Source organism: Gasterosteus aculeatus, chromosome 2 (genome assembly GCF_964276395.1).
Source record: "Gasterosteus aculeatus chromosome 2, fGasAcu3.hap1.1, whole genome shotgun sequence".
Classification (NCBI taxonomy): Eukaryota; Metazoa; Chordata; class Actinopteri; order Perciformes; family Gasterosteidae; genus Gasterosteus; species Gasterosteus aculeatus.
In genome coordinates, this window is record NC_135689.1 from 21981661 (window position 1) to 22001733 (window position 20073).

Genomic DNA, 20073 nt, shown 5'->3' on the forward strand with positions numbered 1-20073 from the left:
TCCTTTTTCATTATCAAAACTCCAAAACCTTTGACACATTTTAAAAGATTAGGAAGAGGACATACAGTTGCTTACGGCCATACCTCTCTGGCTCCGCCTGATCTCGTCTGATCTCGTCTGATCTCAGAAGCTAAGCAGAGTAGGGCCTGGTTAGTACTTGGATGGAAGACCGCCTGGGAATCCCAGGTGCTGTACGCTTTTTCATTTCGATCTGTAAAAGACACAGAGAAGGCCTTAGAAAGTGACTCCATTTAATTGTCAAAACTACAAAACCTTTGACACATTTTAAAAGATTAGGTAGAGGACATACAGTTGCTTACGGCCATACCTCTCTGGCTCCGCCTGATCTCGTCAGATCTCAGAAGCTAAGCAGAGTAGGGCCTGGTTAGTACTTGGATGGAAGACCGCCTGGGAATCCCAGGTGCCGTAAGCTTTTTCATTTCTCTCTCTGGAAGAAATCGAGAAGGCATTAGAAAGTGACTCCTTTTTCATTATCAAAACTCCAAAACCTTTGACACATTTTAAAAGATTAGGAAGAGGACATACAGTTGCTTACGGCCATACCTCTCTGGCTCCGCCTGATCTCGTCTGATCTCAGAAGCTAAGCAGAGTAGGGCCTGGTTAGTACTTGGATGGAAGACCGCCTGGGAATCCCAGGTGCTGTAAGCTTTTTCATTTCGATCTGTAAAAGACACAGAGAAGGCCTTAGAAAGTGACTCCATTTCATTGTCAAAACTACAAAACCTTTGACACATTTTAAAAGATTAGGTAGAGGACATACAGTTGCTTACGGCCATACCTCTCTGGCTCCGCCTGATCTCGTCTGATCTCAGAAGCTAAGCAGAGTAGGGCCTGGTTAGTACTTGGATGGAAGACCGCCTGGGAATCCCAGGTGCCGTAAGCTTTTTCATTTCTCTCTCTGGAAGAAATCGAGAAGGCATTAGAAAGTGACTCCTTTTTCATTATCAAAACTCCAAAACCTTTGACACATTTTAAAAGATTAGGAAGAGGACATACAGTTGCTTACGGCCATACCTCTCTGGCTCCGCCTGATCTCGTCAGATCTCAGAAGCTAAGCAGAGTAGGGCCTGGTTAGTACTTGGATGGAAGACCGCCTGGGAATCCCAGGTGCCGTAAGCTTTTTCATTTCTCTCTCTGGAAGAAATCGAGAAGGCATTAGAAATTGACTCCTTTTTCATTATCAAAACTCCAAAACCTTTGACACATTTTAAAAGATTAGGAAGAGGACATACAGTTGCTTACGGCCATACCTCTCTGGCTCCGCCTGATCTCGTCTGATCTCAGAAGCTAAGCAGAGTAGGGCCTGGTTAGTACTTGGATGGAAGACCGCCTGGGAATCCCAGGTGCTGTAAGCTTTTTTATTTCGATCTGTAAAAGACACAGAGAAGAACTTAGAAAGTGACTCCATTTCATTGTCAAAACTCCAAAACCTTTGACACATTTTAAAAGATTAGGTAGAGGACATACAGTTGCTTACGGCCATACCTCTCTGGCTCCGCCTGATCTCGTCAGATCTCAGAAGCTAAGCAGAGTAGGGCCTGGTTAGTACTTGGATGGAAGACCGCCTGGGAATCCCAGGTGCTGTAAGCTTTTTCATTTCGATCTGTAAAAGACACAGAGAAGGCCTTAGAAAGTGACTCCATTTAATTGTCAAAACTACAAAACCTTTGACACATTTTAAAAGATTAGGTAGAGGACATACAGTTGCTTACGGCCATACCTCTCTGGCTCCGCCTGATCTCGTCTGATCTCAGAAGCTAAGCAGAGTAGGGCCTGGTTAGTACTTGGATGGAAGACCGCCTGGGAATCCCAGGTGCCGTAAGCTTTTTCATTTCTATCTGTAAAAGACACAGAGAAGGCCTTAGAAAGTGACTCCATTTCATTGTCAAAACTACAAAACCTTTGACACATTTTAAAAGATTAGGTAGAGGACATACAGTTGCTTACGGCCATACCTCTCTGGCTCCGCCTGATCTCGTCTGATCTCAGAAGCTAAGCAGAGTAGGGCCTGGTTAGTACTTGGATGGAAGACCGCCTGGGAATCCCAGGTGCTGTAAGCTTTTTCATTTCGATCTGTAAAAGACACAGAGAAGGCCTTAGAAAGTGACTCCATTTCATTGTCAAAACTACAAAACCTTTGACACATTTTAAAAGATTAGGAAGAGGACATACAGTTGCTTACGGCCATACCTCTCTGGCTCCGCCTGATCTCGTCTGATCTCGTCTGATCTCAGAAGCTAAGCAGAGTAGGGCCTGGTTAGTACTTGGATGGAAGACCGCCTGGGAATCCCAGGTGCTGTACGCTTTTTCATTTCGATCTGTAAAAGACACAGAGAAGGCCTTAGAAAGTGACTCCATTTAATTGTCAAAACTACAAAACCTTTGACACATTTTAAAAGATTAGGTAGAGGACATACAGTTGCTTACGGCCATACCTCTCTGGCTCCGCCTGATCTCGTCAGATCTCAGAAGCTAAGCAGAGTAGGGCCTGGTTAGTACTTGGATGGAAGACCGCCTGGGAATCCCAGGTGCCGTAAGCTTTTTCATTTCTCTCTCTGGAAGAAATCGAGAAGGCATTAGAAAGTGACTCCTTTTTCATTATCAAAACTCCAAAACCTTTGACACATTTTAAAAGATTAGGAAGAGGACATACAGTTGCTTACGGCCATACCTCTCTGGCTCCGCCTGATCTCGTCTGATCTCAGAAGCTAAGCAGAGTAGGGCCTGGTTAGTACTTGGATGGAAGACCGCCTGGGAATCCCAGGTGCTGTAAGCTTTTTCATTTCGATCTGTAAAAGACACAGAGAAGGCCTTAGAAAGTGACTCCATTTAATTGTCAAAACTACAAAACCTTTGACACATTTTAAAAGATTAGGTAGAGGACATACAGTTGCTTACGGCCATACCTCTCTGGCTCCGCCTGATCTCGTCAGATCTCAGAAGCTAAGCAGAGTAGGGCCTGGTTAGTACTTGGATGGAAGACCGCCTGGGAATCCCAGGTGCCGTAAGCTTTTTCATTTCTCTCTCTGGAAGAAATCGAGAAGGCATTAGAAAGTGACTCCTTTTTCATTATCAAAACTCCAAAACCTTTGACACATTTTAAAAGATTAGGAAGAGGACATACAGTTGCTTACGGCCATACCTCTCTGGCTCCGCCTGATCTCGTCTGATCTCAGAAGCTAAGCAGAGTAGGGCCTGGTTAGTACTTGGATGGAAGACCGCCTGGGAATCCCAGGTGCTGTAAGCTTTTTTATTTCGATCTGTAAAAGACACAGAGAAGGCCTTAGAAAGTGACTCCATTTAATTGTCAAAACTACAAAACCTTTGACACATTTTAAAAGATTAGGTAGAGGACATACAGTTGCTTACGGCCATACCTCTCTGGCTCCGCCTGATCTCGTCAGATCTCAGAAGCTAAGCAGAGTAGGGCCTGGTTAGTACTTGGATGGAAGACCGCCTGGGAATCCCAGGTGCCGTAAGCTTTTTCATTTCTCTCTCTGGAAGAAATCGAGAAGGCATTAGAAAGTGACTCCTTTTTCATTATCAAAACTCCAAAACCTTTGACACATTTTAAAAGATTAGGAAGAGGACATACAGTTGCTTACGGCCATACCTCTCTGGCTCCGCCTGATCTCGTCTGATCTCAGAAGCTAAGCAGAGTAGGGCCTGGTTAGTACTTGGATGGAAGACCGCCTGGGAATCCCAGGTGCCGTAAGCTTTTTCATTTCTATCTGTAAAAGACACAGAGAAGGCCTTAGAAAGTGACTCCATTTCATTGTCAAAACTACAAAACCTTTGACACATTTTAAAAGATTAGGTAGAGGACATACAGTTGCTTACGGCCATACCTCTCTGGCTCCGCCTGATCTCAGAAGCTAAGCAGAGTAGGGCCTGGTTAGTACTTGGATGGAAGACCGCCTGGGAATCCCAGGTGCTGTACGCTTTTTCATTTCGATCTGTAAAAGACACAGAGAAGGCCTTAGAAAGTGACTCCATTTAATTGTCAAAACTACAAAACCTTTGACACATTTTAAAAGATTAGGTAGAGGACATACAGTTGCTTACGGCCATACCTCTCTGGCTCCGCCTGATCTCGTCTGATCTCAGAAGTTAAGCAGAGTAGGGCCTGGTTAGTACTTGGATGGAAGACCGCCTGGGAATCCCAGGTGCCGTAAGCTTTTTCATTTCTCTCTCTGGAAGAAATCGAGAAGGCCTTAGAAAGTGACTCATTTTTCATTATCAAAACTCCAAAACCTTTGACACATTTTAAAAGATTAGGAAGAGGACATACAGTTGCTTACGGCCATACCTCTCTGGCTCCGCCTGATCTCGTCTGATCTCAGAAGCTAAGCAGAGTAGGGCCTGGTTAGTACTTGGATGGAAGACCGCCTGGGAATCCCAGGTGCCGTAAGCTTTTTCATTTCTATCTGTAAAAGACACAGAGAAGGCCTTAGAAAGTGACTCCATTTCATTGTCAAAACTACAAAACCTTTGACACATTTTAAAAGATTAGGAAGAGGACATACAGTTGCTTACGGCCATACCTCTCTGGCTCCGCCTGATCTCGTCTGATCTCAGAAGCTAAGCAGAGTAGGGCCTGGTTAGTACTTGGATGGAAGACCGCCTGGGATTCCCAGGTGCTGTAAGCTGTTTCATTTCGATCTGTAAAAGACACAGAGAAGGCCTTAGAAAGTGACACCATTTCATTGTCAAAACTACAAAACCTTTGACACATTTTAAAAGATTAGGAAGAGGACATACAGTTGCTTACGGCCATACCTCTCTGGCTCCGCCTGATCTCGTCTGATCTCAGAAGCTAAGCAGAGTAGGGCCTGGTTAGTACTTGGATGGAAGACCGCCTGGGAATCCCAGGTGCCGTAAGCTTTTTCATTTCTCTCTCTGGAAGAAATCGAGAAGGCATTAGAAAGTGACTCCTTTTTCATTATCAAAACTCCAAAACCTTTGACACATTTTAAAAGATTAGGAAGAGGACATACAGTTGCTTACGGCCATACCTCTCTGGCTCCGCCTGATCTCGTCTGATCTCAGAAGCTAAGCAGAGTAGGGCCTGATTAGTACTTGGATGGAAGACCGCCTGGGAATCCCAGGTGCTGTAAGCTTTTTCATTTCGATCTGTAAAAGACACAGAGAAGGCCTTAGAAAGTGACTCCATTTAATTGTCAAAACTACAAAACCTTTGACACATTTTAAAAGATTAGGTAGAGGACATACAGTTGCTTACGGCCATACCTCTCTGGCTCCGCCTGATCTCGTCAGATCTCAGAAGCTAAGCAGAGTAGGGCCTGGTTAGTACTTGGATGGAAGACCGCCTGGGAATCCCAGGTGCCGTAAGCTTTTTCATTTCTCTCTCTGGAAGAAATCGAGAAGGCATTAGAAAGTGACTCCTTTTTCATTATCAAAACTCCAAAACCTTTGACACATTTTAAAAGATTAGGAAGAGGACATACAGTTGCTTACGGCCATACCTCTCTGGCTCCGCCTGATCTCGTCTGATCTCAGAAGCTAAGCAGAGTAGGGCCTGGTTAGTACTTGGATGGAAGACCGCCTGGGAATCCCAGGTGCTGTAAGCTTTTTTATTTCGATCTGTAAAAGACACAGAGAAGAACTTAGAAAGTGACTCCATTTCATTGTCAAAACTCCAAAACCTTTGACACATTTTAAAAGATTAGGTAGAGGACATACAGTTGCTTACGGCCATACCTCTCTGGCTCCGCCTGATCTCGTCAGATCTCAGAAGCTAAGCAGAGTAGGGCCTGGTTAGTACTTGGATGGAAGACCGCCTGGGAATCCCAGGTGCTGTAAGCTTTTTCATTTCGATCTGTAAAAGACACAGAGAAGGCCTTAGAAAGTGACTCCATTTAATTGTCAAAACTACAAAACCTTTGACACATTTTAAAAGATTAGGTAGAGGACATACAGTTGCTTACGGCCATACCTCTCTGGCTCCGCCTGATCTCGTCTGATCTCAGAAGCTAAGCAGAGTAGGGCCTGGTTAGTACTTGGATGGAAGACCGCCTGGGAATCCCAGGTGCTGTAAGCTTTTTCATTTCGATCTGTAAAAGACACAGAGAAGGCCTTAGAAAGTGACTCCTTTTTCATTATCAAAACTCCAAAACCTTTGACACATTTTAAAAGATTAGGTAGAGGACATACAGTTGCTTACGGCCATACCTCTCTGGCTCCGCCTGATCTCGTCAGATCTCAGAAGCTAAGCAGAGTAGGGCCTGGTTAGTACTTGGATGGAAGACCGCCTGGGAATCCCAGGTGCCGTAAGCTTTTTCATTTCTCTCTCTGGAAGAAATCGAGAAGGCATTAGAAAGTGACTCCTTTTTCATTATCAAAACTCCAAAACCTTAGACACATTTTAAAAGATTAGGAAGAGGACATACAGTTGCTTACGGCCATACCTCTCTGGCTCTGCCTGATCTCGTCTGATCTCAGAAGCTAAGCAGAGTAGGGCCTGGTTAGTACTTGGATGGAAGACCGCCTGGGAATCCCAGGTGCTGTAAGCTTTTTCATTTCGATCTGTAAAAGACACAGAGAAGGCCTTAGAAAGTGACTCCATTTCATTGTCAAAACTACAAAACCTTTGACACATTTTAAAAGATTAGGAAGAGGACATACAGTTGCTTACGGCCATACCTCTCTGGCTCCGCCTGATCTCGTCAGATCTCAGAAGCTAAGCAGAGTAGGGCCTGGTTAGTACTTGGATGGAAGACCGCCTGGGAATTCCAGGTGCCGTAAGCTTTTTCATTTCTCTCTCTGGAAGAAATCGAGAAGGCATTAGAAAGTGACTCCTTTTTTATTATCAAAACTCCAAAACCGTTGACACATTTTAAAAGATTAGGAAGAGGACATACAGTTGCTTACGGCCATACCTCTCTGGCTCCGCCTGATCTCGTCTGATCTCAGAAGCTAAGCAGAGTAGGGCCTGGTTAGTACTTGGATGGAAGACCGCCTGGGAATCCCAGGTGCTGTAAGCTTTTTCATTTCGATCTGTAAAAGACACAGAGAAGGCCTTAGAAAGTGACTCCATTTCATTGTCAAAACTACAAAACCTTTGACACATTTTAAAAGATTAGGAAGAGGACATACAGTTGCTTACGGCCATACCTCTCTGGCTCCGCCTGATCTCGTCTGATCTCAGAAGCTAAGCAGAGTAGGGCCTGGTTAGTACTTGGATGGAAGACCGCCTGGGAATCCCAGGTGCCGTAAGCTTTTTCATTTCTCTCTCTGGAAGAAATCGAGAAGGCATTAGAAAGTGACTCCTTTTTCATTATCTAAACTCCAAAACCTTTGACACATTTTAAAATATTAGGAAGAGGACATACAGTTGCTTACGGCCATACCTCTCTGGCTTCGCCTGATCTCGTCTGATCTCAGAAGCTAAGCAGAGTAGGGCCTGGTTAGTACTTGGATGGAAGACCGCCTGGGAATCCCAGGTGCTGTAAGCTTTTTCATTTCGATCTGTAAAAGACACAGAGAAGGCCTTAGAAAGTGACTCCATTTAATTGTCAAAACTACAAAACCTTTGACACATTTTAAAAGATTAGGTAGAGGACATACAGTTCCTTACGGCCATACCTCTCTGGCTCCGCCTGATCTCGTCAGATCTCAGAAGCTAAGCAGAGTAGGGCCTGGTTAGTACTTGGATGGAAGACCGCCTGGGAATCCCAGGTGCTGTAAGCTTTTTCATTTCGATCTGTAAAAGACACAGAGAAGGCCTTAGAAAGTGACTCCATTTCATTGTCAAAACTACAAAACCTTTGACACATTTTAAAAGATTAGGAAGAGGACATACAGTTGCTTACGGCCATACCTCTCTGGCTCCGCCTGATCTCGTCAGATCTCAGAAGCTAAGCAGAGTAGGGCCTGGTTAGTACTTGGATGGAAGACCGCCTGGGAATCCCAGGTGCCGTAAGCTTTTTCATTTCTCTCTCTGGAAGAAATCGAGAAGGCATTAGAAAGTGACTCCTTTTTTATTATCAAAACTCCAAAACCTTTGACGCATTTTAAAAGATTAGGAAGAGGACATACAGTTGCTTACGGCCATACCTCTCTGGCTCCGCCTGATCTCGTCTGATCTCAGAAGCTAAGCAGAGTAGGGCCTGGTTAGTACTTGGATGGAAGACCGCCTGGGAATCCCAGGTGCTGTAAGCTTTTTCATTTCGATCTGTAAAAGACACAGAGAAGGCCTTAGAAAGTGACTCCATTTCATTGTCAAAACTACAAAACCTTTGACACATTTTAAAAGATTAGGAAGAGGACATACAGTTGCTTACGGCCATACCTCTCTGGCTCCGCCTGATCTCGTCTGATCTCAGAAGCTAAGCAGAGTAGGGCCTGGTTAGTACTTGGATGGAAGACCGCCTGGGAATCCCAGGTGCTGTAAGCTTTTTCATTTCGATCTGTAAAAGACACAGAGAAGGCCTTAGAAAGTGACTCCATTTAATTGTCAAAACTACAAAACCTTTGACACATTTTAAAAGATTAGGTAGAGGACATACAGTTGCTTACGGCCATACCTCTCTGGCTCCGCCTGATCTCGTCAGATCTCAGAAGCTAAGCAGAGTAGGGCCTGGTTAGTACTTGGATGGAAGACCGCCTGGGAATCCCAGGTGCCGTAAGCTTTTTCATTTCTCTCTCTGGAAGAAATCGAGAAGGCATTAGAAAGTGACTCCTTTTTCATTATCAAAACTCCAAAACCTTTGACACATTTTAAAAGATTAGGAAGAGGACATACAGTTGCTTACGGCCATACCTCTCTGGCTCCGCCTGATCTCGTCTGATCTCAGAAGCTAAGCAGAGTAGGGCCTGGTTAGTACTTGGATGGAAGACCGCCTGGGAATCCCAGGTGCTGTAAGCTTTTTTATTTCGATCTGTAAAAGACACAGAGAAGAACTTAGAAAGTGACTCCATTTCATTGTCAAAACTCCAAAACCTTTGACACATTTTAAAAGATTAGGAAGAGGACATACAGTTGCTTACGGCCATACCTCTCTGGCTCCGCCTGATCTCGTCTGATCTCAGAAGCTAAGCAGAGTAGGGCCTGGTTAGTACTTGGATGGAAGACCGCCTGGGAATCCCAGGTGCTGTAAGCTTTTTCATTTCGATCTGTAAAAGACACAGAGAAGGCCTTAGAAAGTGACTCCATTTCATTGTCAAAACTACAAAACCTTTGACACATTTTAAAAGATTAGGAAGAGGACATACAGTTGCTTACGGCCATACCTCTCTGGCTCCGCCTGATCTCGTCTGATCTCAGAAGCTAAGCAGAGTAGGGCCTGGTTAGTACTTGGATGGAAGACCGCCTGGGAATCCCAGGTGCTGTAAGCTTTTTCATTTCGATCTGTAAAAGACACAGAGAAGGCCTTAGAAAGTGACTCCATTTCATTGTCAAAACTACAAAACCTTTGACACATTTTAAAAGATTAGGTAGAGGACATACAGTTGCTTACGGCCATACCTCTCTGGCTCCGCCTGATCTCGTCAGATCTCAGAAGCTAAGCAGAGTAGGGCCTGGTTAGTACTTGGATGGAAGACCGCCTGGGAATCCCAGGTGCCGTAAGCTTTTTCATTTCTCTCTCTGGAAGAAATCGAGAAGGCATTAGAAAGTGACTCCTTTTTCATTATCAAAACTCCAAAACCTTTGACACATTTTAAAAGATTAGGAAGAGGACATACAGTTGCTTACGGCCATACCTCTCTGGCTCCGCCTGATCTCGTCTGATCTCAGAAGCTAAGCAGAGTAGGGCCTGGTTAGTACTTGGATGGAAGACCGCCTGGGAATCCCAGGTGCTGTAAGCTTTTTTATTTCGATCTGTAAAAGACACAGAGAAGAACTTAGAAAGTGACTCCATTTCATTGTCAAAACTCCAAAACCTTTGACACATTTTAAAAGATTAGGTAGAGGACATACAGTTGCTTACGGCCATACCTCTCTGGCTCCGCCTGATCTCGTCAGATCTCAGAAGCTAAGCAGAGTAGGGCCTGGTTAGTACTTGGATGGAAGACCGCCTGGGAATCCCAGGTGCTGTAAGCTTTTTCATTTCGATCTGTAAAAGACACAGAGAAGGCCTTAGAAAGTGACTCCATTTAATTGTCAAAACTACAAAACCTTTGACACATTTTAAAAGATTAGGTAGAGGACATACAGTTGCTTACGGCCATACCTCTCTGGCTCCGCCTGATCTCGTCTGATCTCAGAAGCTAAGCAGAGTAGGGCCTGGTTAGTACTTGGATGGAAGACCGCCTGGGAATCCCAGGTGCTGTAAGCTTTTTCATTTCGATCTGTAAAAGACACAGAGAAGGCCTTAGAAAGTGACTCCTTTTTCATTATCAAAACTCCAAAACCTTTGACACATTTTAAAAGATTAGGTAGAGGACATACAGTTGCTTACGGCCATACCTCTCTGGCTCCGCCTGATCTCGTCAGATCTCAGAAGCTAAGCAGAGTAGGGCCTGGTTAGTACTTGGATGGAAGACCGCCTGGGAATCCCAGGTGCCGTAAGCTTTTTCATTTCTCTCTCTGGAAGAAATCGAGAAGGCATTAGAAAGTGACTCCTTTTTCATTATCAAAACTCCAAAACCTTAGACACATTTTAAAAGATTAGGAAGAGGACATACAGTTGCTTACGGCCATACCTCTCTGGCTCCGCCTGATCTCGTCTGATCTCAGAAGCTAAGCAGAGTAGGGCCTGGTTAGTACTTGGATGGAAGACCGCCTGGGAATCCCAGGTGCTGTAAGCTTTTTTATTTCGATCTGTAAAAGACACAGAGAAGAACTTAGAAAGTGACTCCATTTCATTGTCAAAACTCCAAAACCTTTGACACATTTTAAAAGATTAGGAAGAGGACATACAGTTGCTTACGGCCATACCTCTCTGGCTCCGCCTGATCTCGTCTGATCTCAGAAGCTAAGCAGAGTAGGGCCTGGTTAGTACTTGGATGGAAGACCGCCTGGGAATCCCAGGTGCTGTAAGCTTTTTCATTTCGATCTGTAAAAGACACAGAGAAGGCCTTAGAAAGTGACTCCATTTCATTGTCAAAACTACAAAACCTTTGACACATTTTAAAAGATTAGGAAGAGGACATACAGTTGCTTACGGCCATACCTCTCTGGCTCCGCCTGATCTCGTCTGATCTCAGAAGCTAAGCAGAGTAGGGCCTGGTTAGTACTTGGATGGAAGACCGCCTGGGAATCCCAGGTGCTGTAAGCTTTTTCATTTCGATCTGTAAAAGACACAGAGAAGGCCTTAGAAAGTGACTCCATTTAATTGTCAAAACTACAAAACCTTTGACACATTTTAAAAGATTAGGTAGAGGACATACAGTTGCTTACGGCCATACCTCTCTGGCTCCGCCTGATCTCGTCAGATCTCAGAAGCTAAGCAGAGTAGGGCCTGGTTAGTACTTGGATGGAAGACCGCCTGGGAATCCCAGGTGCCGTAAGCTTTTTCATTTCTCTCTCTGGAAGAAATCGAGAAGGCATTAGAAAGTGACTCCTTTTTCATTATCAAAACTCCAAAACCTTTGACACATTTTAAAAGATTAGGAAGAGGACATACAGTTGCTTACGGCCATACCTCTCTGGCTCCGCCTGATCTCGTCTGATCTCAGAAGCTAAGCAGAGTAGGGCCTGGTTAGTACTTGGATGGAAGACCGCCTGGGAATCCCAGGTGCTGTAAGCTTTTTTATTTCGATCTGTAAAAGACACAGAGAAGAACTTAGAAAGTGACTCCATTTCATTGTCAAAACTCCAAAACCTTTGACACATTTTAAAAGATTAGGTAGAGGACATACAGTTGCTTACGGCCATACCTCTCTGGCTCCGCCTGATCTCGTCTGATCTCAGAAGCTAAGCAGAGTAGGGCCTGGTTAGTACTTGGATGGAAGACCGCCTGGGAATCCCAGGTGCCGTAAGCTTTTTCATTTCTATCTGTAAAAGACACAGAGAAGGCCTTAGAAAGTGACTCCATTTCATTGTCAAAACTACAAAACCTTTGACACATTTTAAAAGATTAGGTAGAGGACATACAGTTGCTTACGGCCATACCTCTCTGGCTCCGCCTGATCTCGTCTGATCTCAGAAGCTAAGCAGAGTAGGGCCTGGTTAGTACTTGGATGGAAGACCGCCTGGGAATCCCAGGTGCTGTACGCTTTTTCATTTCGATCTGTAAAAGACACAGAGAAGGCCTTAGAAAGTGACTCCATTTAATTGTCAAAACTACAAAACCTTTGACACATTTTAAAAGATTAGGTAGAGGACATACAGTTGCTTACGGCCATACCTCTCTGGCTCCGCCTGATCTCGTCAGATCTCAGAAGCTAAGCAGAGTAGGGCCTGGTTAGTACTTGGATGGAAGACCGCCTGGGAATCCCAGGTGCCGTAAGCTTTTTCATTTCTCTCTCTGGAAGAAATCGAGAAGGCATTAGAAAGTGACTCCTTTTTCATTATCAAAACTCCAAAACCTTTGACACATTTTAAAAGATTAGGAAGAGGACATACAGTTGCTTACGGCCATACCTCTCTGGCTCCGCCTGATCTCGTCTGATCTCAGAAGCTAAGCAGAGTAGGGCCTGGTTAGTACTTGGATGGAAGACCGCCTGGGAATCCCAGGTGCTGTAAGCTTTTTCATTTCGATCTGTAAAAGACACAGAGAAGGCCTTAGAAAGTGACTCCATTTAATTGTCAAAACTACAAAACCTTTGACACATTTTAAAAGATTAGGTAGAGGACATACAGTTGCTTACGGCCATACCTCTCTGGCTCCGCCTGATCTCGTCAGATCTCAGAAGCTAAGCAGAGTAGGGCCTGGTTAGTACTTGGATGGAAGACCGCCTGGGAATCCCAGGTGCCGTAAGCTTTTTCATTTCTCTCTCTGGAAGAAATCGAGAAGGCATTAGAAAGTGACTCCTTTTTCATTATCAAAACTCCAAAACCTTTGACACATTTTAAAAGATTAGGAAGAGGACATACAGTTGCTTACGGCCATACCTCTCTGGCTCCGCCTGATCTCGTCTGATCTCAGAAGCTAAGCAGAGTAGGGCCTGGTTAGTACTTGGATGGAAGACCGCCTGGGAATCCCAGGTGCTGTAAGCTTTTTTATTTCGATCTGTAAAAGACACAGAGAAGGCCTTAGAAAGTGACACCATTTCATTGTCAAAACTACAAAACCTTTGACACATTTTAAAAGATTAGGAAGAGGACATACAGTTGCTTACGGCCATACCTCTCTGGCTCCGCCTGATCTCGTCAGATCTCAGAAGCTAAGCAGAGTAGGGCCTGGTTAGTACTTGGATGGAAGACCGCCTGGGAATCCCAGGTGCCGTAAGCTTTTTCATTTCTCTCTCTGGAAGAAATCGAGAAGGCATTAGAAAGTGACTCCTTTTTCATTATCAAAACTCCAAAACCTTTGACACATTTTAAAAGATTAGGAAGAGGACATACAGTTGCTTACGGCCATACCTCTCTGGCTCCGCCTGATCTCGTCTGATCTCAGAAGCTAAGCAGAGTAGGGCCTGATTAGTACTTGGATGGAAGACCGCCTGGGAATCCCAGGTGCTGTAAGCTTTTTCATTTCGATCTGTAAAAGACACAGAGAAGGCCTTAGAAAGTGACTCCATTTAATTGTCAAAACTACAAAACCTTTGACACATTTTAAAAGATTAGGTAGAGGACATACAGTTGCTTACGGCCATACCTCTCTGGCTCCGCCTGATCTCGTCAGATCTCAGAAGCTAAGCAGAGTAGGGCCTGGTTAGTACTTGGATGGAAGACCGCCTGGGAATCCCAGGTGCCGTAAGCTTTTTCATTTCTCTCTCTGGAAGAAATCGAGAAGGCATTAGAAAGTGACTCCTTTTTCATTATCAAAACTCCAAAACCTTTGACACATTTTAAAAGATTAGGAAGAGGACATACAGTTAATTACGGCCATACCTCTCTGGCTCCGCCTGATCTCGTCTGATCTCAGAAGCTAAGCAGAGTAGGGCCTGGTTAGTACTTGGATGGAAGACCGCCTGGGAATCCCAGGTGCCGTAAGCTTTTTCATTTCTATCTGTAAAAGACACAGAGAAGGCCTTAGAAAGTGACTCCATTTCATTGTCAAAACTACAAAACCTTTGACACATTTTAAAAGATTAGGTAGAGGACATACAGTTGCTTACGGCCATACCTCTCTGGCTCCGCCTGATCTCGTCTGATCTCAGAAGCTAAGCAGAGTAGGGCCTGGTTAGTACTTGGATGGAAGACCGCCTGGGAATCCCAGGTGCTGTACGCTTTTTCATTTCGATCTGTAAAAGACACAGAGAAGGCCTTAGAAAGTGACTCCATTTAATTGTCAAAACTACAAAACCTTTGACACATTTTAAAAGATTAGGTAGAGGACATACAGTTGCTTACGGCCATACCTCTCTGGCTCCGCCTGATCTCGTCTGATCTCAGAAGTTAAGCAGAGTAGGGCCTGGTTAGTACTTGGATGGAAGACCGCCTGGGAATCCCAGGTGCCGTAAGCTTTTTCATTTCTCTCTCTGGAAGAAATCGAGAAGGCCTTAGAAAGTGACTCATTTTTCATTATCAAAACTCCAAAACCTTTGACACATTTTAAAAGATTAGGAAGAGGACATACAGTTGCTTACGGCCATACCTCTCTGGCTCCGCCTGATCTCGTCTGATCTCAGAAGCTAAGCAGAGTAGGGCCTGGTTAGTACTTGGATGGAAGACCGCCTGGGAATCCCAGGTGCCGTAAGCTTTTTCATTTCTATCTGTAAAAGACACAGAGAAGGCCTTAGAAAGTGACTCCATTTCATTGTCAAAACTACAAAACCTTTGACACATTTTAAAAGATTAGGAAGAGGACATACAGTTGCTTACGGCCATACCTCTCTGGCTCCGCCTGATCTCGTCTGATCTCAGAAGCTAAGCAGAGTAGGGCCTGGTTAGTACTTGGATGGAAGACCGCCTGGGATTCCCAGGTGCCGTAAGCTTTTTCATTTCTCTCTCTGGAAGAAATCGAGAAGGCATTAGAAAGTGACTCCTTTTTCATTATCAAAACTCCAAAACCTTTGACACATTTTAAAAGATTAGGAAGAGGACATACAGTTGCTTACGGCCATACCTCTCTGGCTCCGCCTGATCTCGTCTGATCTCAGAAGCTAAGCAGAGTAGGGCCTGGTTAGTACTTGGATGGAAGACCGCCTGGGAATCCCAGGTGCCGTAAGCTTTTTCATTTCTCTCTCTGGAAGAAATCGAGAAGGCATTAGAAAGTGACTCCTTTTTCATTATCAAAACTCCAAAACCTTTGACACATTTTAAAAGATTAGGAAGAGGACATACAGTTGCTTACGGCCATACCTCTCTGGCTCCGCCTGATCTCGTCTGATCTCAGAAGCTAAGCAGAGTAGGGCCTGGTTAGTACTTGGATGGAAGACCGCCTGGGAATCCCAGGTGCCGTAAGCTTTTTCATTTCTCTCTCTGGAAAAAATCGAGAAGGCATTAGAAAGTGACTCCTTTTTCATTATCAAAACTCCAAAACCTTTGACACATTTTAAAAGATTAGGAAGAGGACATACAGTTGCTTACGGCCATACCTCTCTGGCTCCGCCTGATCTCGTCTGATCTCAGAAGCTAAGCAGAGTAGGGCCTGGTTAGTACTTGGATGGAAGACCGCCTGGGAATCCCAGGTGCTGTAAGCTTTTTCATTTCGATCTGTAAAAGACACAGAGAAGGCCTTAGAAAGTGACTCCATTTCATTGTCAAAACTACAAAACCTTTGACACATTTTAAAAGATTAGGAAGAGGACATACAGTTGCTTACGGCCATACCTCTCTGGCTCCGCCTGATCTCGTCTGATCTCAGAAGCTAAGCAGAGTAGGGCCTGGTTAGTACTTGGATGGAAGACCGCCTGGGAATCCCAGGTGCTGTAAGCTTTTTCATTTCGATCTGTAAAAGACACAGAGAAGGCCTTAGAAAGTGACTCCATTTCATTGTCAAAACTACAAAACCTTTGACACATTTTAAAAGATTAGGAAGAGGACATACAGTTGCTTACGGCCATACCTCTCTGGCTCCGCCTGATCTCGTCAGATCTCAGAAGCTAAGCAGAGTAGGGCCTGGTTAGTACTTGGATGGAAGACCGCCTGGGAATCCCAGGTGCCGTAAGCTTTTTCATTTCTCTCTCTGGAAGAAATCGAGAAGGCATTAGAAAGTGACTCCTTTTTCATTATCAAAACTCCAAAACCTTTGACACATTTTAAAATATTAGGAAGAGGACATACAGTTGCTTACGGCCATACCTCTCTGGCTTCGCCTGATCTCGTCTGATCTCAGAAGCTAAGCAGAGTAGGGCCTGGTTAGTACTTGGATGGAAGACCGCCTGGGAATCCCAGGTGCTGTAAGCTTTTTCATTTCGATCTGTAAAAGACACAGAGAAGGCCTTAGAAAGTGACTCCATTTAATTGTCAAAACTACAAAACCTTTGACACATTTTAAAAGATTAGGTAGAGGACATACAGTTGCTTACGGCCATACCTCTCTGGCTCCGCCTGATCTCGTCAGATCTCAGAAGCTAAGCAGAGTAGGGCCTGGTTAGTACTTGGATGGAAGACCGCCTGGGAATCCCAGGTGCCGTAAGCTTTTTCATTTCTCTCTCTGGAAGAAATCGAGAAGGCATTAGAAAGTGACTCCTTTTTCATTATCAAAACTCCAAAACCTTTGACACATTTTAAAAGATTAGGAAGAGGACATACAGTTGCTTACGGCCATACCTCTCTGGCTCCGCCTGATCTCGTCTGATCTCAGAAGCTAAGCAGAGTAGGGCCTGGTTAGTACTTGGATGGAAGACCGCCTGGGAATCCCAGGTGCTGTAAGCTTTTTCATTTCGATCTGTAAAAGACACAGAGAAGGCCTTAGAAAGTGACTCCATTTAATTGTCAAAACTACAAAACCTTTGACACATTTTAAAAGATTAGGTAGAGGACATACAGTTGCTTACGGCCATACCTCTCTGGCTCCGCCTGATCTCGTCAGATCTCAGAAGCTAAGCAGAGTAGGGCCTGGTTAGTACTTGGATGGAAGACCGCCTGGGAATCCCAGGTGCCGTAAGCTTTTTCATTTCTCTCTCTGGAAGAAATCGAGAAGGCATTAGAAAGTGACTCCTTTTTCATTATCAAAACTCCAAAACCTTTGACACATTTTAAAAGATTAGGAAGAGGACATACAGTTGCTTACGGCCATACCTCTCTGGCTCCGCCTGATCTCGTCTGATCTCAGAAGCTAAGCAGAGTAGGGCCTGGTTAGTACTTGGATGGAAGACCGCCTGGGAATCCCAGGTGCTGTAAGCTTTTTTATTTCGATCTGTAAAAGACACAGAGAAGAACTTAGAAAGTGACTCCATTTCATTGTCAAAACTCCAAAACCTTTGACACATTTTAAAAGATTAGGTAGAGGACATACAGTTGCTTACGGCCATACCTCTCTGGCTCCGCCTGATCTCGTCTGATCTCAGAAGCTAAGCAGAGTAGGGCCTGGTTAGTACTTGGATGGAAGACCGCCTGGGAATCCCAGGTGCCGTAAGCTTTTTCATTTCTATCTGTAAAAGACACAGAGAAGGCCTTAGAAAGTGACTCCATTTCATTGTCAAAACTACAAAACCTTTGACACATTTTAAAAGATTAGGTAGAGGACATACAGTTGCTTACGGCCATACCTCTCTGGCTCCGCCTGATCTCGTATGATCTCAGAAGCTAAGCAGAGTAGGGCCTGGTTAGTACTTGGATGGAAGACCGCCTGGGAATCCCAGGTGCTGTACGCTTTTTCATTTCGATCTGTAAAAGACACAGAGAAGGCCTTAGAAAGTGACTCCATTTAATTGTCAAAACTACAAAACCTTTGACACATTTTAAAAGATTAGGTAGAGGACATACAGTTGCTTACGGCCATACCTCTCTGGCTCCGCCTGATCTCGTCAGATCTCAGAAGCTAAGCAGAGTAGGGCCTGGTTAGTACTTGGATGGAAGACCGCCTGGGAATCCCAGGTGCCGTAAGCTTTTTCATTTCTCTCTCTGGAAGAAATCGAGAAGGCATTAGAAAGTGACTCCTTTTTCATTATCAAAACTCCAAAACCTTTGACACATTTTAAAAGATTAGGAAGAGGACATACAGTTGCTTACGGCCATACCTCTCTGGCTCCGCCTGATCTCGTCTGATCTCAGAAGCTAAGCAGAGTAGGGCCTGGTTAGTACTTGGATGGAAGACCGCCTGGGAATCCCAGGTGCTGTAAGCTTTTTCATTTCGATCTGTAAAAGACACAGAGAAGGCCTTAGAAAGTGACTCCATTTAATTGTCAAAACTACAAAACCTTTGACACATTTTAAAAGATTAGGTAGAGGACATACAGTTGCTTACGGCCATACCTCTCTGGCTCCGCCTGATCTCGTCAGATCTCAGAAGCTAAGCAGAGTAGGGCCTGGTTAGTACTTGGATGGAAGACCGCCTGGGAATCCCAGGTGCCGTAAGCTTTTTCATTTCTCTCTCTGGAAGAAATCGAGAAGGCATTAGAAAGTGACTCCTTTTTCATTATCAAAACTCCAAAACCTTTGACACATTTTAAAAGATTAGGAAGAGGACATACAGTTGCTTACGGCCATACCTCTCTGGCTCCGCCTGATCTCGTCTGATCTCAGAAGCTAAGCAGAGTAGGGCCTGGTTAGTACTTGGATGGAAGACCGCCTGGGAATCCCAGGTGCTGTAAGCTTTTTTATTTCGATCTGTAAAAGACACAGAGAAGGCCTTAGAAAGTGACACCATTTCATTGTCAAAACTACAAAACCTTTGACACATTTTAAAAGATTAGGAAGAGGACATACAGTTGCTTACGGCCATACCTCTCTGGCTCCGCCTGATCTCGTCTGATCTCAGAAGCTAAGCAGAGTAGGGCCTGGTTAGTACTTGGATGGAAGACCGCCTGGGAATCCCAGGTGCCGTAAGCTTTTTCATTTCTCTCTCTGGAAGAAATCGAGAAGGCATTAGAAAGTGACTCCTTTTTCATTATCAAAACTCCAAAACCTTTGACACATTTTAAAAGATTAGGAAGAGGACATACAGTTGCTTACGGCCATACCTCTCTGGCTCCGCCTGATCTCGTCTGATCTCAGAAGCTAAGCAGAGTAGGGCCTGATTAGTACTTGGATGGAAGACCGCCTGGGAATCCCAGGTGCTGTAAGCTTTTTCATTTCGATCTGTAAAAGACACAGAGAAGGCCTTAGAAAGTGACTCCATTTAATTGTCAAAACTACAAAACCTTTGACACATTTTAAAAGATTAGGTAGAGGACATACAGTTGCTTACGGCCATACCTCTCTGGCTCCGCCTGATCTCGTCAGATCTCAGAAGCTAAGCAGAGTAGGGCCTGGTTAGTACTTGGATGGAAGACCGCCTGGGAATCCCAGGTGCCGTAAGCTTTTTCATTTCTCTCTCTGGAAGAAATCGAGAAGGCATTAGAAAGTGACTCCTTTTTCATTATCAAAACTCCAAAACCTTTGACACATTTTAAAAGATTAGGAAGAGGACATACAGTTAATTACGGCCATACCTCTCTGGCTCCGCCTGATCTCGTCTGATCTCAGAAGCTAAGCAGAGTAGGGCCTGGTTAGTACTTGGATGGAAGACCGCCTGGGAATCCCAGGTGCCGTAAGCTTTTTCATTTCTATCTGTAAAAGACACAGAGAAGGCCTTAGAAAGTGACTCCATTTCATTGTCAAAACTACAAAACCTTTGACACATTTTAAAAGATTAGGTAGAGGACATACAGTTGCTTACGGCCATACCTCTCTGGCTCCGCCTGATCTCGTCTGATCTCAGAAGCTAAGCAGAGTAGGGCCTGGTTAGTACTTGGATGGAAGACCGCCTGGGAATCCCAGGTGCTGTACGCTTTTTCATTTCGATCTGTAAAAGACACAGAGAAGGCCTTAGAAAGTGACTCCATTTAATTGTCAAAACTACAAAACCTTTGACACATTTTAAAAGATTAGGT

At 44.5% G+C, this 20073-nt stretch overlaps 82 non-coding genes and 3 pseudogenes across 82 annotated transcripts; all 85 read left to right on the forward strand.

Moving 5' to 3' along the window:
• Positions 1-69: 69 nt before the first annotated feature.
• LOC144399802 (5S ribosomal RNA) lies at positions 70-198 on the forward strand (annotated as a pseudogene).
• Positions 199-314: 116 nt separating this feature from the next.
• LOC144402933 (5S ribosomal RNA) lies at positions 315-433 on the forward strand. The gene has a single exon (XR_013464869.1). It is a non-coding gene; the product is annotated as a 5S ribosomal RNA (ribosomal RNA).
• A 117-nt stretch (positions 434-550) lies between these two features.
• LOC144395750 (5S ribosomal RNA) lies at positions 551-669 on the forward strand. The gene has a single exon (XR_013457890.1). It is a non-coding gene; the product is annotated as a 5S ribosomal RNA (ribosomal RNA).
• Positions 670-785: 116 nt separating this feature from the next.
• Positions 786-904, forward strand: LOC144401427 (5S ribosomal RNA). Its single transcript, XR_013463362.1, has one exon. It is a non-coding gene; the product is annotated as a 5S ribosomal RNA (ribosomal RNA).
• Positions 905-1021: 117 nt separating this feature from the next.
• On the forward strand, positions 1022-1140 carry LOC144402944 (5S ribosomal RNA). The gene has a single exon (XR_013464880.1). It is a non-coding gene; the product is annotated as a 5S ribosomal RNA (ribosomal RNA).
• A 117-nt stretch (positions 1141-1257) lies between these two features.
• LOC144395751 (5S ribosomal RNA) lies at positions 1258-1376 on the forward strand. The gene has a single exon (XR_013457891.1). It is a non-coding gene; the product is annotated as a 5S ribosomal RNA (ribosomal RNA).
• A 116-nt stretch (positions 1377-1492) lies between these two features.
• LOC144389639 (5S ribosomal RNA) lies at positions 1493-1611 on the forward strand. Its single transcript, XR_013453776.1, has one exon. It is a non-coding gene; the product is annotated as a 5S ribosomal RNA (ribosomal RNA).
• A 116-nt stretch (positions 1612-1727) lies between these two features.
• LOC144401428 (5S ribosomal RNA) lies at positions 1728-1846 on the forward strand. The gene has a single exon (XR_013463363.1). It is a non-coding gene; the product is annotated as a 5S ribosomal RNA (ribosomal RNA).
• Positions 1847-1962: 116 nt separating this feature from the next.
• Positions 1963-2081, forward strand: LOC144395752 (5S ribosomal RNA). Its single transcript, XR_013457892.1, has one exon. It is a non-coding gene; the product is annotated as a 5S ribosomal RNA (ribosomal RNA).
• Positions 2082-2197: 116 nt separating this feature from the next.
• On the forward strand, positions 2198-2326 carry LOC144399804 (5S ribosomal RNA; annotated as a pseudogene).
• A 116-nt stretch (positions 2327-2442) lies between these two features.
• On the forward strand, positions 2443-2561 carry LOC144402955 (5S ribosomal RNA). The gene has a single exon (XR_013464891.1). It is a non-coding gene; the product is annotated as a 5S ribosomal RNA (ribosomal RNA).
• Positions 2562-2678: 117 nt separating this feature from the next.
• LOC144395754 (5S ribosomal RNA) lies at positions 2679-2797 on the forward strand. The gene has a single exon (XR_013457894.1). It is a non-coding gene; the product is annotated as a 5S ribosomal RNA (ribosomal RNA).
• Positions 2798-2913: 116 nt separating this feature from the next.
• LOC144402966 (5S ribosomal RNA) lies at positions 2914-3032 on the forward strand. Its single transcript, XR_013464902.1, has one exon. It is a non-coding gene; the product is annotated as a 5S ribosomal RNA (ribosomal RNA).
• Positions 3033-3149: 117 nt separating this feature from the next.
• Positions 3150-3268, forward strand: LOC144395755 (5S ribosomal RNA). Its single transcript, XR_013457895.1, has one exon. It is a non-coding gene; the product is annotated as a 5S ribosomal RNA (ribosomal RNA).
• A 116-nt stretch (positions 3269-3384) lies between these two features.
• LOC144402977 (5S ribosomal RNA) lies at positions 3385-3503 on the forward strand. Its single transcript, XR_013464914.1, has one exon. It is a non-coding gene; the product is annotated as a 5S ribosomal RNA (ribosomal RNA).
• Positions 3504-3620: 117 nt separating this feature from the next.
• Positions 3621-3739, forward strand: LOC144401429 (5S ribosomal RNA). The gene has a single exon (XR_013463364.1). It is a non-coding gene; the product is annotated as a 5S ribosomal RNA (ribosomal RNA).
• A 116-nt stretch (positions 3740-3855) lies between these two features.
• Positions 3856-3964, forward strand: LOC144399887 (5S ribosomal RNA; annotated as a pseudogene).
• A 116-nt stretch (positions 3965-4080) lies between these two features.
• LOC144401796 (5S ribosomal RNA) lies at positions 4081-4199 on the forward strand. The gene has a single exon (XR_013463731.1). It is a non-coding gene; the product is annotated as a 5S ribosomal RNA (ribosomal RNA).
• A 117-nt stretch (positions 4200-4316) lies between these two features.
• LOC144401430 (5S ribosomal RNA) lies at positions 4317-4435 on the forward strand. The gene has a single exon (XR_013463365.1). It is a non-coding gene; the product is annotated as a 5S ribosomal RNA (ribosomal RNA).
• A 116-nt stretch (positions 4436-4551) lies between these two features.
• On the forward strand, positions 4552-4670 carry LOC144399303 (5S ribosomal RNA). Its single transcript, XR_013461448.1, has one exon. It is a non-coding gene; the product is annotated as a 5S ribosomal RNA (ribosomal RNA).
• Positions 4671-4786: 116 nt separating this feature from the next.
• LOC144401431 (5S ribosomal RNA) lies at positions 4787-4905 on the forward strand. Its single transcript, XR_013463366.1, has one exon. It is a non-coding gene; the product is annotated as a 5S ribosomal RNA (ribosomal RNA).
• A 117-nt stretch (positions 4906-5022) lies between these two features.
• On the forward strand, positions 5023-5141 carry LOC144397039 (5S ribosomal RNA). Its single transcript, XR_013459184.1, has one exon. It is a non-coding gene; the product is annotated as a 5S ribosomal RNA (ribosomal RNA).
• A 116-nt stretch (positions 5142-5257) lies between these two features.
• Positions 5258-5376, forward strand: LOC144402988 (5S ribosomal RNA). The gene has a single exon (XR_013464925.1). It is a non-coding gene; the product is annotated as a 5S ribosomal RNA (ribosomal RNA).
• A 117-nt stretch (positions 5377-5493) lies between these two features.
• Positions 5494-5612, forward strand: LOC144395756 (5S ribosomal RNA). Its single transcript, XR_013457896.1, has one exon. It is a non-coding gene; the product is annotated as a 5S ribosomal RNA (ribosomal RNA).
• A 116-nt stretch (positions 5613-5728) lies between these two features.
• Positions 5729-5847, forward strand: LOC144389640 (5S ribosomal RNA). The gene has a single exon (XR_013453780.1). It is a non-coding gene; the product is annotated as a 5S ribosomal RNA (ribosomal RNA).
• Positions 5848-5963: 116 nt separating this feature from the next.
• Positions 5964-6082, forward strand: LOC144395757 (5S ribosomal RNA). Its single transcript, XR_013457897.1, has one exon. It is a non-coding gene; the product is annotated as a 5S ribosomal RNA (ribosomal RNA).
• Positions 6083-6199: 117 nt separating this feature from the next.
• Positions 6200-6318, forward strand: LOC144402999 (5S ribosomal RNA). The gene has a single exon (XR_013464936.1). It is a non-coding gene; the product is annotated as a 5S ribosomal RNA (ribosomal RNA).
• Positions 6319-6435: 117 nt separating this feature from the next.
• On the forward strand, positions 6436-6554 carry LOC144397961 (5S ribosomal RNA). The gene has a single exon (XR_013460108.1). It is a non-coding gene; the product is annotated as a 5S ribosomal RNA (ribosomal RNA).
• A 116-nt stretch (positions 6555-6670) lies between these two features.
• LOC144395826 (5S ribosomal RNA) lies at positions 6671-6789 on the forward strand. The gene has a single exon (XR_013457970.1). It is a non-coding gene; the product is annotated as a 5S ribosomal RNA (ribosomal RNA).
• Positions 6790-6906: 117 nt separating this feature from the next.
• LOC144395758 (5S ribosomal RNA) lies at positions 6907-7025 on the forward strand. Its single transcript, XR_013457898.1, has one exon. It is a non-coding gene; the product is annotated as a 5S ribosomal RNA (ribosomal RNA).
• A 116-nt stretch (positions 7026-7141) lies between these two features.
• LOC144401432 (5S ribosomal RNA) lies at positions 7142-7260 on the forward strand. Its single transcript, XR_013463367.1, has one exon. It is a non-coding gene; the product is annotated as a 5S ribosomal RNA (ribosomal RNA).
• A 117-nt stretch (positions 7261-7377) lies between these two features.
• On the forward strand, positions 7378-7496 carry LOC144391033 (5S ribosomal RNA). The gene has a single exon (XR_013454898.1). It is a non-coding gene; the product is annotated as a 5S ribosomal RNA (ribosomal RNA).
• Positions 7497-7612: 116 nt separating this feature from the next.
• LOC144398693 (5S ribosomal RNA) lies at positions 7613-7731 on the forward strand. Its single transcript, XR_013460840.1, has one exon. It is a non-coding gene; the product is annotated as a 5S ribosomal RNA (ribosomal RNA).
• A 116-nt stretch (positions 7732-7847) lies between these two features.
• Positions 7848-7966, forward strand: LOC144403010 (5S ribosomal RNA). Its single transcript, XR_013464947.1, has one exon. It is a non-coding gene; the product is annotated as a 5S ribosomal RNA (ribosomal RNA).
• A 117-nt stretch (positions 7967-8083) lies between these two features.
• On the forward strand, positions 8084-8202 carry LOC144395759 (5S ribosomal RNA). The gene has a single exon (XR_013457899.1). It is a non-coding gene; the product is annotated as a 5S ribosomal RNA (ribosomal RNA).
• Positions 8203-8318: 116 nt separating this feature from the next.
• LOC144395760 (5S ribosomal RNA) lies at positions 8319-8437 on the forward strand. The gene has a single exon (XR_013457900.1). It is a non-coding gene; the product is annotated as a 5S ribosomal RNA (ribosomal RNA).
• A 116-nt stretch (positions 8438-8553) lies between these two features.
• On the forward strand, positions 8554-8672 carry LOC144403021 (5S ribosomal RNA). The gene has a single exon (XR_013464958.1). It is a non-coding gene; the product is annotated as a 5S ribosomal RNA (ribosomal RNA).
• Positions 8673-8789: 117 nt separating this feature from the next.
• Positions 8790-8908, forward strand: LOC144395761 (5S ribosomal RNA). The gene has a single exon (XR_013457901.1). It is a non-coding gene; the product is annotated as a 5S ribosomal RNA (ribosomal RNA).
• A 116-nt stretch (positions 8909-9024) lies between these two features.
• Positions 9025-9143, forward strand: LOC144395762 (5S ribosomal RNA). Its single transcript, XR_013457902.1, has one exon. It is a non-coding gene; the product is annotated as a 5S ribosomal RNA (ribosomal RNA).
• Positions 9144-9259: 116 nt separating this feature from the next.
• LOC144395763 (5S ribosomal RNA) lies at positions 9260-9378 on the forward strand. The gene has a single exon (XR_013457903.1). It is a non-coding gene; the product is annotated as a 5S ribosomal RNA (ribosomal RNA).
• A 116-nt stretch (positions 9379-9494) lies between these two features.
• On the forward strand, positions 9495-9613 carry LOC144403033 (5S ribosomal RNA). The gene has a single exon (XR_013464970.1). It is a non-coding gene; the product is annotated as a 5S ribosomal RNA (ribosomal RNA).
• A 117-nt stretch (positions 9614-9730) lies between these two features.
• LOC144395765 (5S ribosomal RNA) lies at positions 9731-9849 on the forward strand. The gene has a single exon (XR_013457905.1). It is a non-coding gene; the product is annotated as a 5S ribosomal RNA (ribosomal RNA).
• Positions 9850-9965: 116 nt separating this feature from the next.
• LOC144389642 (5S ribosomal RNA) lies at positions 9966-10084 on the forward strand. Its single transcript, XR_013453781.1, has one exon. It is a non-coding gene; the product is annotated as a 5S ribosomal RNA (ribosomal RNA).
• Positions 10085-10200: 116 nt separating this feature from the next.
• On the forward strand, positions 10201-10319 carry LOC144395766 (5S ribosomal RNA). The gene has a single exon (XR_013457906.1). It is a non-coding gene; the product is annotated as a 5S ribosomal RNA (ribosomal RNA).
• A 117-nt stretch (positions 10320-10436) lies between these two features.
• LOC144403044 (5S ribosomal RNA) lies at positions 10437-10555 on the forward strand. The gene has a single exon (XR_013464982.1). It is a non-coding gene; the product is annotated as a 5S ribosomal RNA (ribosomal RNA).
• A 117-nt stretch (positions 10556-10672) lies between these two features.
• On the forward strand, positions 10673-10791 carry LOC144395767 (5S ribosomal RNA). The gene has a single exon (XR_013457907.1). It is a non-coding gene; the product is annotated as a 5S ribosomal RNA (ribosomal RNA).
• Positions 10792-10907: 116 nt separating this feature from the next.
• Positions 10908-11026, forward strand: LOC144395768 (5S ribosomal RNA). The gene has a single exon (XR_013457908.1). It is a non-coding gene; the product is annotated as a 5S ribosomal RNA (ribosomal RNA).
• Positions 11027-11142: 116 nt separating this feature from the next.
• Positions 11143-11261, forward strand: LOC144395769 (5S ribosomal RNA). Its single transcript, XR_013457909.1, has one exon. It is a non-coding gene; the product is annotated as a 5S ribosomal RNA (ribosomal RNA).
• A 116-nt stretch (positions 11262-11377) lies between these two features.
• LOC144403055 (5S ribosomal RNA) lies at positions 11378-11496 on the forward strand. The gene has a single exon (XR_013464993.1). It is a non-coding gene; the product is annotated as a 5S ribosomal RNA (ribosomal RNA).
• A 117-nt stretch (positions 11497-11613) lies between these two features.
• LOC144395771 (5S ribosomal RNA) lies at positions 11614-11732 on the forward strand. Its single transcript, XR_013457911.1, has one exon. It is a non-coding gene; the product is annotated as a 5S ribosomal RNA (ribosomal RNA).
• A 116-nt stretch (positions 11733-11848) lies between these two features.
• LOC144401433 (5S ribosomal RNA) lies at positions 11849-11967 on the forward strand. The gene has a single exon (XR_013463368.1). It is a non-coding gene; the product is annotated as a 5S ribosomal RNA (ribosomal RNA).
• A 116-nt stretch (positions 11968-12083) lies between these two features.
• LOC144398593 (5S ribosomal RNA) lies at positions 12084-12202 on the forward strand. The gene has a single exon (XR_013460740.1). It is a non-coding gene; the product is annotated as a 5S ribosomal RNA (ribosomal RNA).
• Positions 12203-12318: 116 nt separating this feature from the next.
• Positions 12319-12437, forward strand: LOC144403066 (5S ribosomal RNA). Its single transcript, XR_013465004.1, has one exon. It is a non-coding gene; the product is annotated as a 5S ribosomal RNA (ribosomal RNA).
• A 117-nt stretch (positions 12438-12554) lies between these two features.
• Positions 12555-12673, forward strand: LOC144395772 (5S ribosomal RNA). The gene has a single exon (XR_013457913.1). It is a non-coding gene; the product is annotated as a 5S ribosomal RNA (ribosomal RNA).
• A 116-nt stretch (positions 12674-12789) lies between these two features.
• Positions 12790-12908, forward strand: LOC144403077 (5S ribosomal RNA). The gene has a single exon (XR_013465015.1). It is a non-coding gene; the product is annotated as a 5S ribosomal RNA (ribosomal RNA).
• Positions 12909-13025: 117 nt separating this feature from the next.
• Positions 13026-13144, forward strand: LOC144395773 (5S ribosomal RNA). The gene has a single exon (XR_013457914.1). It is a non-coding gene; the product is annotated as a 5S ribosomal RNA (ribosomal RNA).
• A 116-nt stretch (positions 13145-13260) lies between these two features.
• On the forward strand, positions 13261-13379 carry LOC144403088 (5S ribosomal RNA). The gene has a single exon (XR_013465026.1). It is a non-coding gene; the product is annotated as a 5S ribosomal RNA (ribosomal RNA).
• Positions 13380-13496: 117 nt separating this feature from the next.
• LOC144397040 (5S ribosomal RNA) lies at positions 13497-13615 on the forward strand. The gene has a single exon (XR_013459185.1). It is a non-coding gene; the product is annotated as a 5S ribosomal RNA (ribosomal RNA).
• Positions 13616-13731: 116 nt separating this feature from the next.
• Positions 13732-13850, forward strand: LOC144403099 (5S ribosomal RNA). Its single transcript, XR_013465037.1, has one exon. It is a non-coding gene; the product is annotated as a 5S ribosomal RNA (ribosomal RNA).
• A 117-nt stretch (positions 13851-13967) lies between these two features.
• Positions 13968-14086, forward strand: LOC144399145 (5S ribosomal RNA). Its single transcript, XR_013461290.1, has one exon. It is a non-coding gene; the product is annotated as a 5S ribosomal RNA (ribosomal RNA).
• A 116-nt stretch (positions 14087-14202) lies between these two features.
• LOC144398594 (5S ribosomal RNA) lies at positions 14203-14321 on the forward strand. The gene has a single exon (XR_013460741.1). It is a non-coding gene; the product is annotated as a 5S ribosomal RNA (ribosomal RNA).
• A 116-nt stretch (positions 14322-14437) lies between these two features.
• LOC144401910 (5S ribosomal RNA) lies at positions 14438-14556 on the forward strand. Its single transcript, XR_013463845.1, has one exon. It is a non-coding gene; the product is annotated as a 5S ribosomal RNA (ribosomal RNA).
• A 117-nt stretch (positions 14557-14673) lies between these two features.
• On the forward strand, positions 14674-14792 carry LOC144401434 (5S ribosomal RNA). Its single transcript, XR_013463369.1, has one exon. It is a non-coding gene; the product is annotated as a 5S ribosomal RNA (ribosomal RNA).
• A 116-nt stretch (positions 14793-14908) lies between these two features.
• Positions 14909-15027, forward strand: LOC144399061 (5S ribosomal RNA). Its single transcript, XR_013461206.1, has one exon. It is a non-coding gene; the product is annotated as a 5S ribosomal RNA (ribosomal RNA).
• A 117-nt stretch (positions 15028-15144) lies between these two features.
• LOC144401436 (5S ribosomal RNA) lies at positions 15145-15263 on the forward strand. Its single transcript, XR_013463371.1, has one exon. It is a non-coding gene; the product is annotated as a 5S ribosomal RNA (ribosomal RNA).
• Positions 15264-15380: 117 nt separating this feature from the next.
• LOC144401437 (5S ribosomal RNA) lies at positions 15381-15499 on the forward strand. The gene has a single exon (XR_013463372.1). It is a non-coding gene; the product is annotated as a 5S ribosomal RNA (ribosomal RNA).
• A 117-nt stretch (positions 15500-15616) lies between these two features.
• LOC144395774 (5S ribosomal RNA) lies at positions 15617-15735 on the forward strand. Its single transcript, XR_013457915.1, has one exon. It is a non-coding gene; the product is annotated as a 5S ribosomal RNA (ribosomal RNA).
• Positions 15736-15851: 116 nt separating this feature from the next.
• On the forward strand, positions 15852-15970 carry LOC144395775 (5S ribosomal RNA). The gene has a single exon (XR_013457916.1). It is a non-coding gene; the product is annotated as a 5S ribosomal RNA (ribosomal RNA).
• Positions 15971-16086: 116 nt separating this feature from the next.
• Positions 16087-16205, forward strand: LOC144403110 (5S ribosomal RNA). Its single transcript, XR_013465048.1, has one exon. It is a non-coding gene; the product is annotated as a 5S ribosomal RNA (ribosomal RNA).
• Positions 16206-16322: 117 nt separating this feature from the next.
• Positions 16323-16441, forward strand: LOC144391041 (5S ribosomal RNA). Its single transcript, XR_013454905.1, has one exon. It is a non-coding gene; the product is annotated as a 5S ribosomal RNA (ribosomal RNA).
• A 116-nt stretch (positions 16442-16557) lies between these two features.
• Positions 16558-16676, forward strand: LOC144403121 (5S ribosomal RNA). The gene has a single exon (XR_013465059.1). It is a non-coding gene; the product is annotated as a 5S ribosomal RNA (ribosomal RNA).
• Positions 16677-16793: 117 nt separating this feature from the next.
• Positions 16794-16912, forward strand: LOC144395777 (5S ribosomal RNA). The gene has a single exon (XR_013457919.1). It is a non-coding gene; the product is annotated as a 5S ribosomal RNA (ribosomal RNA).
• A 116-nt stretch (positions 16913-17028) lies between these two features.
• On the forward strand, positions 17029-17147 carry LOC144403132 (5S ribosomal RNA). The gene has a single exon (XR_013465070.1). It is a non-coding gene; the product is annotated as a 5S ribosomal RNA (ribosomal RNA).
• Positions 17148-17264: 117 nt separating this feature from the next.
• LOC144395778 (5S ribosomal RNA) lies at positions 17265-17383 on the forward strand. The gene has a single exon (XR_013457920.1). It is a non-coding gene; the product is annotated as a 5S ribosomal RNA (ribosomal RNA).
• A 116-nt stretch (positions 17384-17499) lies between these two features.
• On the forward strand, positions 17500-17618 carry LOC144401438 (5S ribosomal RNA). The gene has a single exon (XR_013463373.1). It is a non-coding gene; the product is annotated as a 5S ribosomal RNA (ribosomal RNA).
• A 116-nt stretch (positions 17619-17734) lies between these two features.
• On the forward strand, positions 17735-17853 carry LOC144399308 (5S ribosomal RNA). The gene has a single exon (XR_013461453.1). It is a non-coding gene; the product is annotated as a 5S ribosomal RNA (ribosomal RNA).
• Positions 17854-17969: 116 nt separating this feature from the next.
• Positions 17970-18088, forward strand: LOC144403144 (5S ribosomal RNA). Its single transcript, XR_013465082.1, has one exon. It is a non-coding gene; the product is annotated as a 5S ribosomal RNA (ribosomal RNA).
• Positions 18089-18205: 117 nt separating this feature from the next.
• Positions 18206-18324, forward strand: LOC144395779 (5S ribosomal RNA). The gene has a single exon (XR_013457921.1). It is a non-coding gene; the product is annotated as a 5S ribosomal RNA (ribosomal RNA).
• Positions 18325-18440: 116 nt separating this feature from the next.
• Positions 18441-18559, forward strand: LOC144403155 (5S ribosomal RNA). Its single transcript, XR_013465093.1, has one exon. It is a non-coding gene; the product is annotated as a 5S ribosomal RNA (ribosomal RNA).
• Positions 18560-18676: 117 nt separating this feature from the next.
• Positions 18677-18795, forward strand: LOC144395780 (5S ribosomal RNA). The gene has a single exon (XR_013457922.1). It is a non-coding gene; the product is annotated as a 5S ribosomal RNA (ribosomal RNA).
• Positions 18796-18911: 116 nt separating this feature from the next.
• LOC144401439 (5S ribosomal RNA) lies at positions 18912-19030 on the forward strand. The gene has a single exon (XR_013463374.1). It is a non-coding gene; the product is annotated as a 5S ribosomal RNA (ribosomal RNA).
• Positions 19031-19147: 117 nt separating this feature from the next.
• Positions 19148-19266, forward strand: LOC144397041 (5S ribosomal RNA). The gene has a single exon (XR_013459186.1). It is a non-coding gene; the product is annotated as a 5S ribosomal RNA (ribosomal RNA).
• A 116-nt stretch (positions 19267-19382) lies between these two features.
• Positions 19383-19501, forward strand: LOC144403166 (5S ribosomal RNA). The gene has a single exon (XR_013465104.1). It is a non-coding gene; the product is annotated as a 5S ribosomal RNA (ribosomal RNA).
• A 117-nt stretch (positions 19502-19618) lies between these two features.
• On the forward strand, positions 19619-19737 carry LOC144399146 (5S ribosomal RNA). The gene has a single exon (XR_013461291.1). It is a non-coding gene; the product is annotated as a 5S ribosomal RNA (ribosomal RNA).
• Positions 19738-19853: 116 nt separating this feature from the next.
• LOC144398595 (5S ribosomal RNA) lies at positions 19854-19972 on the forward strand. Its single transcript, XR_013460742.1, has one exon. It is a non-coding gene; the product is annotated as a 5S ribosomal RNA (ribosomal RNA).
• The last annotated feature ends 101 nt before the right edge of the window (positions 19973-20073 follow it).